We start from the raw sequence: 16,035 nt of genomic DNA, 5'->3' as shown, positions 1-16,035 counted from the left end.
GACGTTAAAATACACCTAGAAAAGTGGAGATTTAGTCGATCCTATACACGTTGGATTTTTCATGGGGAATCATTAGAGGAAGAGAATAATTCTGAAGAAGATGATGTTGAGGTACACGAAAGGCTAACTGATGATCTTGAGTTTGCCGAGTTTTTTGAGTTGGAAGAGTTAGAAGTAGAGAAGTTGAATGTTGGGTCTATAGATAATGAAGAGAATGATGATGAGTCGATTGCTTTTGAAGATGTAGGTGATGACACTAGTAATTGGGATGACCTTAACAACATGTATGAGAAGTTGTGTGAGTCTCGAAGCACCTCTCAGTATCCTGGTTGTAAGTTCACAAAAATGTCGTTTGTGGTGAAGTTGTATAATATCAAGGGGGCAAATGGGGTGAGTGACACGTGTTTCACTAGTTTTTTAGCCTTGATAAAGGAGTTGCTTCCTGATGGTAATGTTCTACCTGTTAAGACATATGAGGCGAAAAAACTAATAAGAGGAGTGGGCATGAAATATGAGAAAATACATGCATGTCCAAATGATTGCATATTGTATCGGAAATTATATCAAAACTTAACCAATTGCCCTAAATGTTTGTTGTGGCGTTATAAGGATAAGGAAGGGATCCCGGCTAAGGTGTTGTGGTATTTTCCATTGATACCAAGAGTCATAAGGATTTATGCGAATCCCGATGATTCAAAAATGTTAACTTGGCATGAAACAGGAAGAATAAATGATGGAAAGCTAAGACACCCAGCAGATGGTATGCAATGGAAATCGTTCGACGCTAAGTATCCCGAGTTCGGCAATGAACCTAGAAACTTACGTCTAGCGTTGTCCACTGATGGAATGAACCCACACGGAAACATGAGTATCCAACATAGTACTTGGCCAGTAGTGTTGGCTATTTATAACTTACCTCCATATGTGTGCATGAAAAGAAAGTATTTGATGTTGTCGTTGTTAATTTCCGGCCCTAAACAACCTGGAAATGATATAGATGTATATTTGGAACCTCTTCTAGATGATTTGCGATTGTTGTGGGATAGTGGGATAGAAGTATTTGATGCATATAAGAACGAAACTTTCAATTTGAGAGCGATGTTATTGTGTACAATATCTGACTATCCGGCTTATGGCGACCTTTCTGGGCACACAGTTCATGGGAAAGAGGCTTGTCCATTGTGTGGGGAGGATATCGACTCTGAATACTTGAAGTCTTCTCGTAAGAATGTGTATATGGGAAATAGGAGGTTCTTGTATCATGAACATTGTTATCGCAAGATGCAGAAAGCATTCAATGGAAGACAAGAACTTCGTCAACCTCCTAGAATTTTGAGTGGGCATGAAGTTTATCAGAAAGTAAAGCATATTGAGATAGATTATGGGAAGAAGAGCGGCTCTAAATTGTCTACTCGTGGGTATAAGAAAAGATCCATATTTTTTGATAAACTTCCATATTGGCCGACTGGAGGTCGCATTGCCTCGATTTCATGCACATTGAGAAAAATGTCCGTGATAATATTATCAATACCCTTCTGAATGTTCCTGGTAAAACAAAGGATAACGCCGCAGCTAGAGAAGATATGAAAATGCTGGGTATTAGGCTAGAGTTGGCACCACAGAAGAGAGGTAATCGTACATTTTTACCGCCAGCAGCTTATACCCTTTCACGGAATGAGAAAAAAGAGTTCTGTGCATGCTTGAATGGAATTAAAGTGCCACATGGTTATTCGTCGAACATCAAAAGCCTAGTGTCGATGCAAGACCTAAAACTCACCGGGTTAAAGTCACATGATTGTCATACTTTGATGCAACAATTACTACCTGTGGCTATTCGTTCCATTTTACCTGAAAAGGTAAGATATGCTATAACTAGATTTTGTCTCTTCTTCCAGATCCATATGCGAAAAGTCATCGATCCCGATGACGCGGATTCATTGCAGGACCTCGTTGTAACCTCTCTTTGTCAGTTGGAAATGTATTTTCCACCCTCTTTCTTCACTATCATGATTCATCTGACCATTCACTTGGTTAGGGAGATTTTGTACCTTGGACCCGTGTACTTGAGATACCAGTATCCTTTCGAAAGATTGATGAAAGTCTACAAGGACTATACATCTAATCGGTATCGTCCGGAAGGTTGTATTGCTGAACGCGCTATTTTAGACGAAGCTCTTTCATATTGTTACGCTCATCTCTCCCCTGAGGAGTTGATTGGCGTTCTAAGAATCGTCATAGTGACGGATGACCTAAAAGGTATTAGGGGCCGGCTTGAAAAAATTGTGACACGTGAAATGTTGCATTTAGCACACACGTATGTGCTAAACAACGAAGATGAGGTGCAACCTTATATTCAACAACACAAAGATGAGCTCAAATACGATAACCCAAACAAGACCGAGAAGTGGATTGCGAACGAGCATACGAAGACGTTTGCAGAGTGGTTTAGGAATATTGTCTTAGAGTGTACGGATCAAACTGGTGATGACATCTCTCCTAGGTTACTACGTCTTGGTTTAGGTCCAAATGACAGGGTCACCTTTTACAACAGTTTTGCCATTAATGGATATACTTTTTACACCCGCGAGCAAGATGAGTTGAGCACAATGCAAAATAGTGGTGTGAGTTCTGAATTTGAGGCAATGCACTTTGCTACTTCAAAAGATAAAAAGCCTATTTGGGGAAAATGCCTTTATTATGGTGTTATTCAAGAAATATTGGTACTAGATTACATTGATTTCACAATGCCTTTGTTTCGATGTAACTGGGTTGATAACAACATCCATTGTGTCCGAAAGGATAAGATGGGATTTACGTTGGTCAATCTGGGTAAGGTTGGCAATAATAAAGATGATCCTTTCATAATGGCATCCCAAGCTAAACAAGTGTTCTATGTCATCGATCCTATGGATAAGAAGTGGTCATTTCAGTAATGTCTATAAGGAGTAGAAGGAGTAGTCCATCCGATAATGGTGATGATCGGGATGTCGTTTTTGAGGGAATGGATCACTCTACCACTGTATCTTATTTCGACGATGTTGACACTGATCATGAGGACACTGAAAGCATCTATATGCGTGATGACCATGGTGAAGGTATTTGGGTTAACGAAGAAACTATGACATCCAAGAAACGTCCCCGATCCTGAGATAGTTCATCAGGACACAGTGATATGGACGACCAACACTTTGAGTCATTTTCAGACCAATAATTTGATGGTTTAATTTATTGGTAAATCAATAATAGTCATTGTTAAATAAAAATTCCCAAATTTGCTGTAGCTTAGATATGCTGGTGTTGGTGTTGAAATTGCTGAATAATGTTGATCTTATTATTAGATGTGGATGCTGGTGTTAAAATTGCTGAATAATGTTGCAGTATATGGTGCTTCTGCTGTTATAATATATATTGTTACAGGTTTGGACTGTAATGGAATTACAGTAATTTTAAAAAAAAAAAGAGGTTCAACAATAACAACGGTTATATTTAAATTACCCGTTGTTAATACTTTCAACAACGGTTATAGTTACATTACCCGTTGTTATTACAATCAACAACGGTTATTGTTACATTACTCGTTGTTATTACTTTCAAAAACGGGTGTAGTACCCCTACCCGTTGTCATTGATTTTTTTGACATATTTCATTTTGGCGCAAATTTGGTGAAAATATATTACAACGGGTATATTTTAACCGTTGTAATAAAGTTTTGACAACGGTTGACTTTTATTGACCCGTTGTTATTAACATATAACAACGGTTTTGCTTTGAGCACCCGTTGTCAATAGTTTGTCTTAATAAAAAACTAATTTACAAACACATACAACATACCATCACAAACACACACAACACCAGTTCAACCGTTGGTATTCTGAGTTTATTCTTCTCTCTTCCTCGCTTTCTACATTCTCGTTGCCGGCCGTCGCCCCGATTTAGACGCCCGATTCCGTTGCCTTCCCTTATCATCCTGCTCGTTCTCTTTATCATCATCATCATCAGGTATGTTCACTTTAATTTTGTGTTTCGTCATTAGGGTTTTAAGACGATCATCTTTTTTCTTTTTCATGCATCTGTTTGTTTTTCGTCTTCTTTGTTATCTTTATCATCCCGCATCATCTACTTCACTCCTCTTATTAGGGTTTAGGATTTTAGAAGCTCAATCTGTTGTTTTAAATTTTCATTCCTATTAGGGTTTAGGGTTTTAGATAATACTCTGCATGTACGTTGTTAAGTTGTTCATTTCCTATATCATTCATATTTGGGTTTTAGGATTATCATGGGTGAAAAACGGAAAAGAAGTCAAAAGAATAATAAGCCTGAGGATAATAAGCCTGGTGAGAGGGGTGCTACGAAGTCCCGGAAAGTCCTTGCAGCTATAGCCGCTAAAGAGCCGATGCAAATAACATGGAGCTCGAAGGGTTTCCCTACTGGTCCAAATGCGGGTTATTTCTCCAGTTGGATTGGATGTTGCACAAGACAATTTGTGCCTATCCATTTAGATGATGTTAGAAGTTTGAATCCAAAATTGGCGGAGTTATACTTGGCTCGTGTAAAGGAAGGCTTTATTATACCCGATGAAAGCCATGATACGTATTTAATGCATAAGGCAGCGGATGTCCACAGGCAATGGAGGTGTGACGTTGCTAGGGATTGGTTGTATGTGGACAAGGCAACGGGGGAGATGCGTAAGAGCCCACCGGAAAACAAGTGTCCCACCATCGATCAGAACAATGGGATCTTTTCAAAGAGATGAGAACTACTGAGAAGTTTCAGGTTAAATATCCTCGCCTTTTAACGATTTACCTATCATTTTTTTAATTAATGAGTCCTTTATATAATCTTTTTATTATCTCATCTACTTGCGCTTTTATATAATTATTTGAAGGCCGTTAGCAGAAGAAATCATGCTAACATTTCATGCAAGAAGGGGAAATGGTATGGTTCTCGAGGCGATTCTGAAAAGATAGAAGAGAACCTCGTAAGTAGCATGCATTATTCCCCTGTGAGACTTTATTTTTTTAATCACACTTGGACTTGCATTGATACACATTTACATGTATAAATGATACCATGTTAATGTGTAGGTGGCAAAGGGAGTGACCAACTTGGATCGGCATGTAACTTATAAAGAAGGGCACACGCCTAAAGGATCCCGGTCGTCGCGTGACAAATATGATGAGGAAGTGTTGGCCAACATAGTAAACATTATTTTATTAAGACGAGTTCATTACTAACTTTATTATTTTAGTCACAAATATAATTTGAAGTTTATTTAATATATTATAGGACAACGTATTGAAAGAGGTAGAAGAAGGGAAATTCACTCCCAGTGGTCGTAATGACGTTCTTGCTAGAGCGATCGGCCGACCCGAACATCCAGGTCGTTTGAGGGGCGTCCCGTTACAGGTTGGAGTAACGAAATATTATGGGACAACTGCCCCGATAAAGAAGAAAAGGAAGACTAAGTCTGAGAAGGCTGACATGGTACCATTTATTCTATTATTTTCATTTAAGTTCAATTCACATGTTATTGTTGGGATAAAAATTGCTGAAACATTACATTCTTAGCACGCGGCTTCAGTTAATGGCATCCGTACTACTAAAGTTGAATGCTGGAAGCAAGCTTTCCGAAGAAGAAGTGAAGATGATGGAGGATGTCATTAACAAAGGGGGTAATAAGGTACAACAGATTGGTCAAGAGGCCGCTACTACCTTGGCAATACATGAGAAGGAAGTATCGGTCAACGAGATTCAGAAAGATTAGGTACCTAATGCTTCTGAAGCTGTAACAACTAAAGCCGATCAGGTACCACTTAATACTTCCTTAATTTTCTTTTTTTTTTTTTTTGGGTAAGATCAGGGGGTGTGTTCCCTGCCAGCTCTAATGCTATAACTTCTGACATCGTGCCATTGGTTAATTTTATTAGGTAAATAATGGGTCTGAAAAGGAGATGCAACTTGAGAAGACAGTGGCCGAAAACAAAGATACATCCCTTCAAGTCGGTTCCTGTTTTTCGGTAAGGTATGCATACATGAAGTGTTTAATTAGTTAAATTTAAATGAATTCTATTAAATTTTGGGATATAATAATGTATGTGTATATTCTTCGTAAAGTAAACAAGAGGCTAGTAGTTATTCTTGCTGACCCTAAATTCGAAAATCCAAATGTGCGTGTTGGCGGGGTCTCGTAGAAATGCAAACCAAATCGGCGGCAGAATCGTAGTAGTTCATGGCGAAAAACTTTTGCCGAATCATAGAAAAGTAGAGATAACTACGTCTTTCCAGGCCATGAAGACTTTCAACTGCGCCTGTCCCGTTCGTGACGACATTACCATTCTCGGGAGATGCGGTTGGGAGTTTCATCCAATGGCTCAAACTCACCTCTACTTGGCTCGGTCGTCTCGCCTCGGAACCGAAAGCGATTGGGGTTAGAAGAAATACCTTTATATATATGTTACATTTTTAATTGTTGAATGTTTTTATATGTTAAATTTATATGTTATTTTTTTTTGTAGGGAACAAAAAAGCCGGCTTTGGCGGATAAGCCTAATGTCCGGGGACTTGATGAGGTATTTAATTAACTTCTCCATTTTTATGAAAACCTCCCTTTAATTTTTTTTGTTTCTGTATTTCTAAAAAGCATGGAAATTTTTTGTATGTAGGGAACAGAAAAGCTGGCTAAGGCGGATAAGCTTAAGTCCCCGGACATGCCAACTACCTCGTCCAGACAACAACTTGATGAGGTATTTAATTAACTTCTCCATTTTTTAAAAAACCTCGCTCCCTTATATTTTGTCTGTATTTCTAAAAAGCATGCATGGTAATTTTGTGTAGGGGACAAAAAAGACTGATAAGCCTAAGTCCCCAGTCATACCTGCTACTACTAGCTCATCATTGAAAGAGCAGGTTTACGAGGTATTTAGTTTACGCTTTTATTTTTATTACTCCAACTAGGATATGTTACCTTTGGATTTTTTATTATTTTAATTATCTACATGTGTAGGCTGGTGGTAGTAGCACAAAATCAAAGAATCATTATTTCCCCGACCTGAAAGAAGTTAGGAGTTTAAACGACACACAATATAGTGGGAAGGATTACATGCAAAAAGTAAGAACGACCACGATGAGGAAACCGCATGAGGAGGTGGTCGCGCAGAAACCGAGCAATTGATAATTATTCCGCTCGAGGAGGATATTCTAGGGGTTGAGCGCGAAGCACTTATGTCATGGAATATGCTAGCCATTTGGGCTGGCCTAGACCTGATTGATGTCCAACACCTATTTGTTTGGATGAAGTAAGTTTCTTAATAAATAATTTCATATTCTAATATTCTGACTACTAGATAGTGTTTTAATTAAATACCGGAATTAATACCGTAATAATGTAGGATATTGAAATTGATAGTGATCCCCGAGAGGAATATTCCAGTTGATCAATACGGATTCCTGTGCCCCTATGTTTTATCTTTATTTATTCTGCAATTCTCGTTCGAAGATCGGGTAGATTATATTGCTCAGCAATTGGCGACACCCAAGAAGCTGATTTTTGCCGCTTATAATGAAAAAGTGTAATAAACAAATTAATATTACGTTTCCCCCTACAATTGAATTTTCATAACTAATTTATGTACTTGTTAATAATGATGATGTCTCTTGATGTACGTAGGACTCATTGGGTGCTAGCAGCCATCATGCCGACGAAGAAGAAAGTTTTTTGGTTGGACTCTTTGCATAAACAACCAAGCGAGACTTTTAAGGGCTTGATTAATAAGTAAGTTTATAATAATGATTTATTTACAATAACATTAAGTTTTAATTTTTATTTATAGCAAAAAGCTCATTTTTGCCCCAAAAATATGTGTTTCTGCCTCCTTTTTTTTTTTTTAAAAAAAAGGGCCTTTGAGAAGAGAAGAGCTAACGAGCAGGATCAACCCACGAAAGATTCTGATGTTGGCCCTGATTTTATTACGATAACAGGGGTACGTGCTCAAATACAATACCTTAAGTGCAAAAATATGTGTTTAATACTAATACAATACCTAAAGTTCAAGATTCTGATGTGAGCCTTCTCTCGTCTGTTTGTTTTGATGTAATAATAGGCCCCTCGCCAGCCGGATAGCATACAATGTGGATACTACGTTTGCCGGTTCATGTTGGAGATTATTAGGCGAAGATATATCCTTATCCCAGAAAAGGTTAGTAATTTAATAATGTGTTTATTACTTTTTTTAAATTAGAGCTGATGTTGTCTTGTTTGCTGCTATACCATGATGTTGCTATGCAGTATTTGATGTTGTTACAATAATGTCTTGTCTTTGTTTTTTCCGCAGTATGTAATCAACGCGCCACAAGAGATTCAGCAATACTCAAGTGTAGATATAGACGAGGTAAGGGACATGTTGGGCAAATACCTCTTAGAAAATAGAAATGCATGATACTCAGAGTTTAGATCAGCTTATTAGTAAAATTTTTGTTGAAGTTAGGGAATGCTGATTAGTTCATGTAAATTTAACTCCTTGTAAGTATATATATATATATATATATATATATATATATATATGATACTGCTGTTGTGGTTGAATTGAATCTATTGAGTTCTGATGAACCCAATTGTGATTTATCTTTGGTCTTTGGTATATGGTGCTGCTGATATATGCAGGTTTTTGAATGACATGAAGCAAATTTATTTTTTCAAAACATTAGGAGTTCGTAATAAAAACGGTTACTAAAAAAAACCGTTGTGAAGACCTTTCACAACGGTTAATAAAAGAAACACTGTTGTGAATACCTTTCACAAATACCGCGCATAATATTCAACAACAGGTTTTAAACGAAGAACCGTTGTTAAAAGTCTTCACAATTTTGGAGGGAAAGTTACAACAACGGGTTTTAAACTAAGAACCGTTGTTACTAACAATTTCAACAACGGGTATGTAGCATAAACCCGTTGTTAAAAGACTTCACAATTTTGGAGGGAAAGTTACAACAACGGTTATACATATGACAACCGTTGTTATATTATTCCCTCCAAATTTTTGAAACACTTTCCACAACGGCGTACACGCAACAACAACGTCTTTTAACCGTGGTGAATACTTTCGACAACGGTTTCATTAAATAACCAAACCGTTGTAAATACCTTCTACAACGGCCGCTTTAACAACGTCCGCTTTTTGTTTTTACAACGGTTTTTACCCGTTGTTATAGCCTGTATCTGTATTAGTGATTATTCTTCTCTTTACAACATTAGGCATTTGACTAGGCATTTGACTACCCCTATACAAGTAGGTTTACCTGATGGTTCATCTAGATTTGTGCACACTGTTGGAGATATTCAGTTAACTGATCATATCACATTGTTCAATGTTTTTTATATTCCTGAGTTTAAGCAAAGTTTGTTATCTGTGGGTAGATTAATTGATGATAATGCTGTCAATGTTTTATTTTTATCAAACAAGTGCATTTTTCAGGCCCATTCAGGTAATCAAATAATTGGGATTGGACGAAGGGAAGGAGATCTATACAGGATACAACAGTTTCATAAGAATTTGTTGATGGACACAGTAACTAGTCTAGTTAAAGAAACTTTACATAAAAAGTTGTTGATTAATAATTACAGTTCTTCTAGTCTTAGCAAGAGTGAACAAGTTCAGTTAATGCATATTAGAAGTGGTCATATGTCTTTGGATAAACTTAAACTTGTAATGCCTATTTCAAATGATGATAGAAAGACCTTTTATTGTGAGTCTTGTATCTTGGCAAAGCATCATAAGCTTCCTTTTCCTCTGAGTTCATCTAGAGCAAGTTTACCATTTTCTTTGCTTTATATGGATGAATGTTGCCCTTATAAGGTTCCCACATTATCTGGTGCTAAATACTTTTTGACCTTACATGATGATCATACCAGGACTACCTGGGTGTTTCTTTTCCATCACAAAGATCAGGTTGCAGGACTTATCAAAGATTTTTTAGTACATATCAAAACTCAATTTAATGCTATTGTTAAGATTGTTAGAACTGATAATGGCACTGAGTTTGTGCAACAGACATGTGGTAGATTATTTAAGGACAGAGGTATCATACATCAGACTAGCATTGTGGGTAGGCCACAGCAGAATGGACGAGTTGAAAGAAAGCATAGACATTTATTAGAAACAGCTAGGGCATTAAAGTTTTATGCTAACCTACCAATAAAGTTCCGGGGTGATTGCATACTCACAGCTGCTTATTTGATTAACATGATGCCTTCTAAGATTATAAACTGGAAGAAGCTTAGCGGCTTCATCTAAAAGCTGGAAAAAAAAATATACCGATGACGTGGACCCATTCACCCCAAATAGTTTAAAATCAACCCTAAAAATCTAATTAATTTACTAAATAACACTATTTAGCCAAAAAGTTTGAAAAACCATACCTGAAAACGCGACAAGCGAAACAACAAAAGAAGACGCTTTTATTGCGGACACTTTTGTGTTGCAATCCAAATCTCGAACCCCGTAAAATAAAGGTCGTTCTTCAGCTGCATCTTTTAGAGATTGAAGCTCCATTTCAGCTACAAAATTACAGCAAACATTACTCATTAGAGTTTCATGTAAAATAGAAAAGGCAAAAAGATTTACTGCAAAATCGATGGTACAAAACTTACAATAATCATAAATAGCTATGAGTGGATCCTCCATCATATCGTAACTTCGCTTTTCTCCCCTCTCCATCTTCTGCGAGCCAACCCAGTAGGTCAAATTGTGAACCAAGTGCTTTTTTTACTAAAAAAAAATTAAAACTTGAAAATTTTGCATCAAAGTAAGAAACTTTGGAATTAAAACTTGAAAATTATATTAGAAATAAGTGAAATTAAGGTAATAACAATTCTAGGTTTCAATCAATTCTAAGAGAAGAGAAATCATTAACCAAATTCAACTCTACAAAAATATATACAAAACAGAACACCCAAAAAAAAAAGAAAAAAAAGGGGGAAATATTCAAGTACATAGATTAAACTTGTTGTAGATAGGAAACTTGGTCTTCAGCTCAAATTAAGCGAACAAATTAAACATAAATAAATAAAATTAAGAAGTGGAGAAAGTTGAATTCTTTGCTATAATCAAAGTGCTTGATTATTTGTTGAAAAATAAAGGAATTTCAAGTTCCAAATAATGCTGATTTTAGAGGAAAAACAGCATACAGAAAGTTATAACCTTTCCAAAAGTTGTTGTTGGATCAAACTGGATGAGCAGATGGTAAAGTTAGGGTTTTGAGTCTTTATATAAGGTCTCCAATTTTAGGGTTCTGAAGGGGTTTACCGTTTGAGCTGTGTGTATAAATTTATTGGAAAGTAATTTTTATACTTAAGCTTTATACTGATTCAAATACGAGACACAATATTTCAACTCTTAAGTATCTTGACCATAATTTATTTCAAAACTAAGTACGGAGTAGAATAATTGATGTTGGCTAATTGATCCGGTAACCAGTGATGGAAATTATGTTGAATAGATCGTTACCCAGCAATAGACCGATGTAAATCATGTCGCCGGTAACCAGTGATGGAAATTATGTCGAATAGATCGTTACCCAGCAATAGACCGATGTAAATCATGTCGAATAGGCCGATGGAAATCATACCACAAATCCGTACAAACCTTTGTGTTTTTGTAAGTATATGAAGTACTTCTGTATTATATTATTGTGTACCTTATATTTAAAAACAATTAAATGACTTAGATTATTTTTATTAAAACGATCTAAATAATACTCAATAAAATATAAAATAAAATTATTGTGCAAATTCTTGTTTTACCCGGACAATTTTCTAAAATAAATAAGGCCCTGTTCTTTTGGATCAAATTGTCCGAATCAATCGAATCAACTTAATGGAGCTTTGTCAATCGAATCAACTTAATGGAGCTGAATCAATCAACTGATCTCAATCAATCAACTGATCCAATCGAATCAATCAATCAAATAATATTAAAAAGATTATAATAATAATAATAATAATAATAATAATAATAATAATAATAATAATAAATATTATAATAAAAATAATACCAATAATAATAATAAATATTATTATAATATTATTCATTAATAATAATAATATATTAATATAATCTAATAATAATAATAATCTAATAAGATATATAAAAAATAAAATATTAATATAATAATAAATATAGTAATAATAATAATAATATATTTGTAATATAAATGATAACATTATTAATAATAATATAATATATTAATAATAATAACTAAAAAATAAATAATAATAATAATAATAATAATAATAATAGGTCTAATATAATAACTTATTAACATAATAATATTAAATATAATAATAATAATAATAAATATGTGATTAATAATATTAATAATAATGAGTATATTAATAAAATAATAAATACGGAGTATTAAATAATAACTTATTAATATAATAATATTAAATATAATAATAATAAATATGTTATGAATAATTTTAATAATAATAAATATATTAATAAAATAATAAATATAATATAATTATAATAATAATTATAATAACAATAAATGTATTAAATATAAATATAATAATATAAATAATACGAATTAATTATTAATAAATATAATAATAATATAATAATAATATAATAATAATAATAATAATCATAATAACATTAACAATAGTAAATACATTAATATAAAAATAATAATGATATCAATAAGAATAATAATAGTAATGTTGAAATAAACTAATATGAACTGAACTGAACTGAACTGAACTGAACTGAACTAATCTGAACTGAACTGAACTGAACTGAATTGAGCTGAACTGAACTGAACTGAACTGAATGGAGCTGAACTGAACTGAACTGAACTTATTAGAACTGAAATTAAGTCCAAAAGAACAGGGCCTAAGAGTAAATTATTTATGACATTTGATTGAAAAAAAGGTCAAAATCCGTTTCATTGTTTTAAATCAGAATGGGATGGGACATCTAAGAGTAGAATCCTTGCTCAATAATATTGTGTGTCATGGGACAGTAGATAAACGTTGAAAAATTATAAGTGGAGACGGGCGACACCACAAGGAAAGGTGGTGGGACCCCATAAACTTCCACTTGTCCTTTAGTGACTTTATTTGTTTTTTATATTTTAACTTTTAAGAAAGAAATAAAAAATTTAATTGTTTTCTCTTTGTGAGTAAACAAACTATACAGGTGGCATTCTATTAGCCTATACATGTGTCACATTTAATAATTACCATTCCCTCAATATCGATTAATAGTTTACAATTACCATTCCCTCGGTATCGATTAATAGTTTACAAATCGGTTGAGTTCTCGACTCAAAAAACTGACCCAAATTATCACAGAAAGTTTACTCGGTCGAATACGGATTACTTGGCCGAATTCTCAAGTTACTCGGCCAAGAGCGGAAGGGGCATTAGAACTTTGGATAGGATCTTGAGGTGCATAGTGAAGAAGTTCTTGGGGGATTAGGATCTTTAGCTAGCTCAAGCAGAATTTACATTCAAACGAGCTCCCTCTTCTAGCACTAGCCATAGCCCCTTTGAGGTGGTATATGGAAGCAACCACCTTATGCCTCTTGACCTAACCAATGTCCCAAGGGAATCAGCCAACTATGATGCAAATAAGAGGTGGAGTAAATGATTAAGCTACATGAGCAAGTGAGGAAGCAGATTGAGAAGGCCAATGAGCAGGCCAAGAACAACAGCAAGAAGCCTAAGGGCAAAATAGAATTCCAGCTAGATGATCTAGTGTGGATTAACCTAAGGAATGAGAGGTTTCCTGACAAGAGGAAGAACAAGTTAATGCCAATAGCTGAAAGGGCCATTTGAAGTCACGGAAAAGGTTGAAGCGAATTCCTACAAGATTGATCTTCCAGGAGAGTATGGGGTTCATGGGACCTTCAACGTTGGACACCTCAGTCCCTACTATGAAAGCGATGAGAAATCCATTGAGGATTTGAGGGCAAAGCCTCTTCAACCAGGAGAGGATGATGCAGTAGCCAGAGGGGTCACTCAGTTGCTCAACAAACCACCAAAAGCCAGTTCTAACCAATCAAGAGAAATGACCAGAATTCTTAAGGAATATTCCAACCAAGGACTCCAACTTATTTTCCGTCTAAGCTACAAAAAAGTTTAGAAGATGTTTTCTAAATAAGGTTGAGAAAGTCCTCTAATCAGTCTTACAAATTCGGATACATTTCGAGGGGTTAACCGAGATGATCTTACATTGTTAATGATAAAACTCTTTGCTTTGTATGAGTTTACTCCAGGTTAAATAAGGATGTTGGAAAGTTCATAGTAGTGCATTTTAAGCCAGGGAACAAACATCTCTGAAGCCAAGCACAAGTCATAAGGAGCCTGAATTGCCTAACCATTTCAGGAAAGAAACAAAAGTACTTTGCTGCGTTTCTAATGTTGTACCAACTTGTTTGTATCAGTCTTGTATCCGTACTTAATAGGAGACTTTTATTATATTTTTAACCACTTTTTTAAGGCTTTTTGAGCCCTTAGATTTTAGTTAAATCAAGGGTAGAGATTAGATAGATGGCTCTAAAAAGGGAGCTCATATTTGAATGTAGTACTCCGATTCGAATGAATGAAAACACTAAGGGCACTAGCAATAGAAGGTTTGTCAAGGGTTTGTAAGATGACATGTCCTCTATTTTTGAGGTTTGTCTATAAACCTTCTATTGCTAGACATAGGTGCTGGTGTTTGTTGTTAAAAAGGGTTACTAGATTGTATGTTAGTTTGTAGAGAGAGAGAGTGTGAGGAGAGGAATAATAATGTGGGCCACATTATGAGCTTCGTAAAGGGTTATCTATTGTTGGGATGATTTTTGTAAGTAGATGGGTTTGTATATTAGCTTATGTGGCATGAGAACAAACCTCTTAGAGGTTCATCTATTGCTAATGCCCAATGTCTACTCTATTATCTTGTTAACTTGTGCTTTGCTTAGTTAACATTTCTCAACAGCGCTTTGCTTATTAGTTGTTGGCTTAAGTTTAGCTTAATCCCTTGTGATTTGCTTAGATGATTGAATTAGACATAAGATTCACTGCTCTTAAAGTTTTATATGCTTTGCTTGAGATTTTAAGTTCAGAGTTTATCTTTGTTTCTTTGTTAATTTTCAGTGAGTTCCATACAAAACAACATTGACTCCTAAGTTGGTATATCATACGGAGTATCCAATATACCACAACTACCCTTTCCTAATCGTTGTTAGAAGAAGCTCATAAACCAAAATTCCTTAATCCCAAGTTTATAATTTTACTTGTTTTATTTCAATTAAGAGAAGCTCATAAACCAACCAGAATTCATACTCCTATAATAATAATATCTATTAATTCAACAATTTACCAAATGTTTATGAACGAAAGAGGAAATATATAATGTTATATCAAACATAAATTTGGTGTAATCAATCTAGCTAGCGATGCCATCTTAGTTACCCTACGATAAACAACATTGTAGACCCGTACTTTATTTTGAAAGGAATACTCTGAATTTTTTAAACAAAATAGCTTTTTTTTTTCTCCAAAATCATGTATATTCTATATAATTTACATATTAAAAAAATACGGTTAAAAGTTGCTCGTAAGATATTTCATAAAATAAATGTTATTAATAATTTAGATTGGAGGGATTTTATCCGAGTCAGGATTTCACTATCCCATCTTCGTATTTCATCTTGTGTTCTAAATAAGCCTTAAAATATTAAAAATAATTATTTAGATTATATAAAACGATGAAGTGTTAGACGATTAAGGCACTGAGAAATAATATGAGATACAAAAGTGGAACATAGGATTCCACCTTATACGGAGTCATCATCCTTTCCTTGTTTTACAAAAGTTTGTAATTAGCTGGTACTTGTACTTTCGGAAGGTGGTAATTAGCTGTTTTGCAACTAAGAATTCTGCCGTTTGGACATTATGTCTCGTCTGTGAAATCTGAATACCTAGAGTCTAGAGATCGAAGTACCATTTGCTTTTTTTTTTCTTTTCTTTTTTTTCATGGTTCAACTTTA

Source organism: Silene latifolia, chromosome 4 (assembly GCF_048544455.1).
Source record: "Silene latifolia isolate original U9 population chromosome 4, ASM4854445v1, whole genome shotgun sequence".
Taxonomy (NCBI): domain Eukaryota; kingdom Viridiplantae; phylum Streptophyta; class Magnoliopsida; order Caryophyllales; family Caryophyllaceae; genus Silene; species Silene latifolia.
This window is presented reverse-complemented; position numbering follows the sequence as displayed.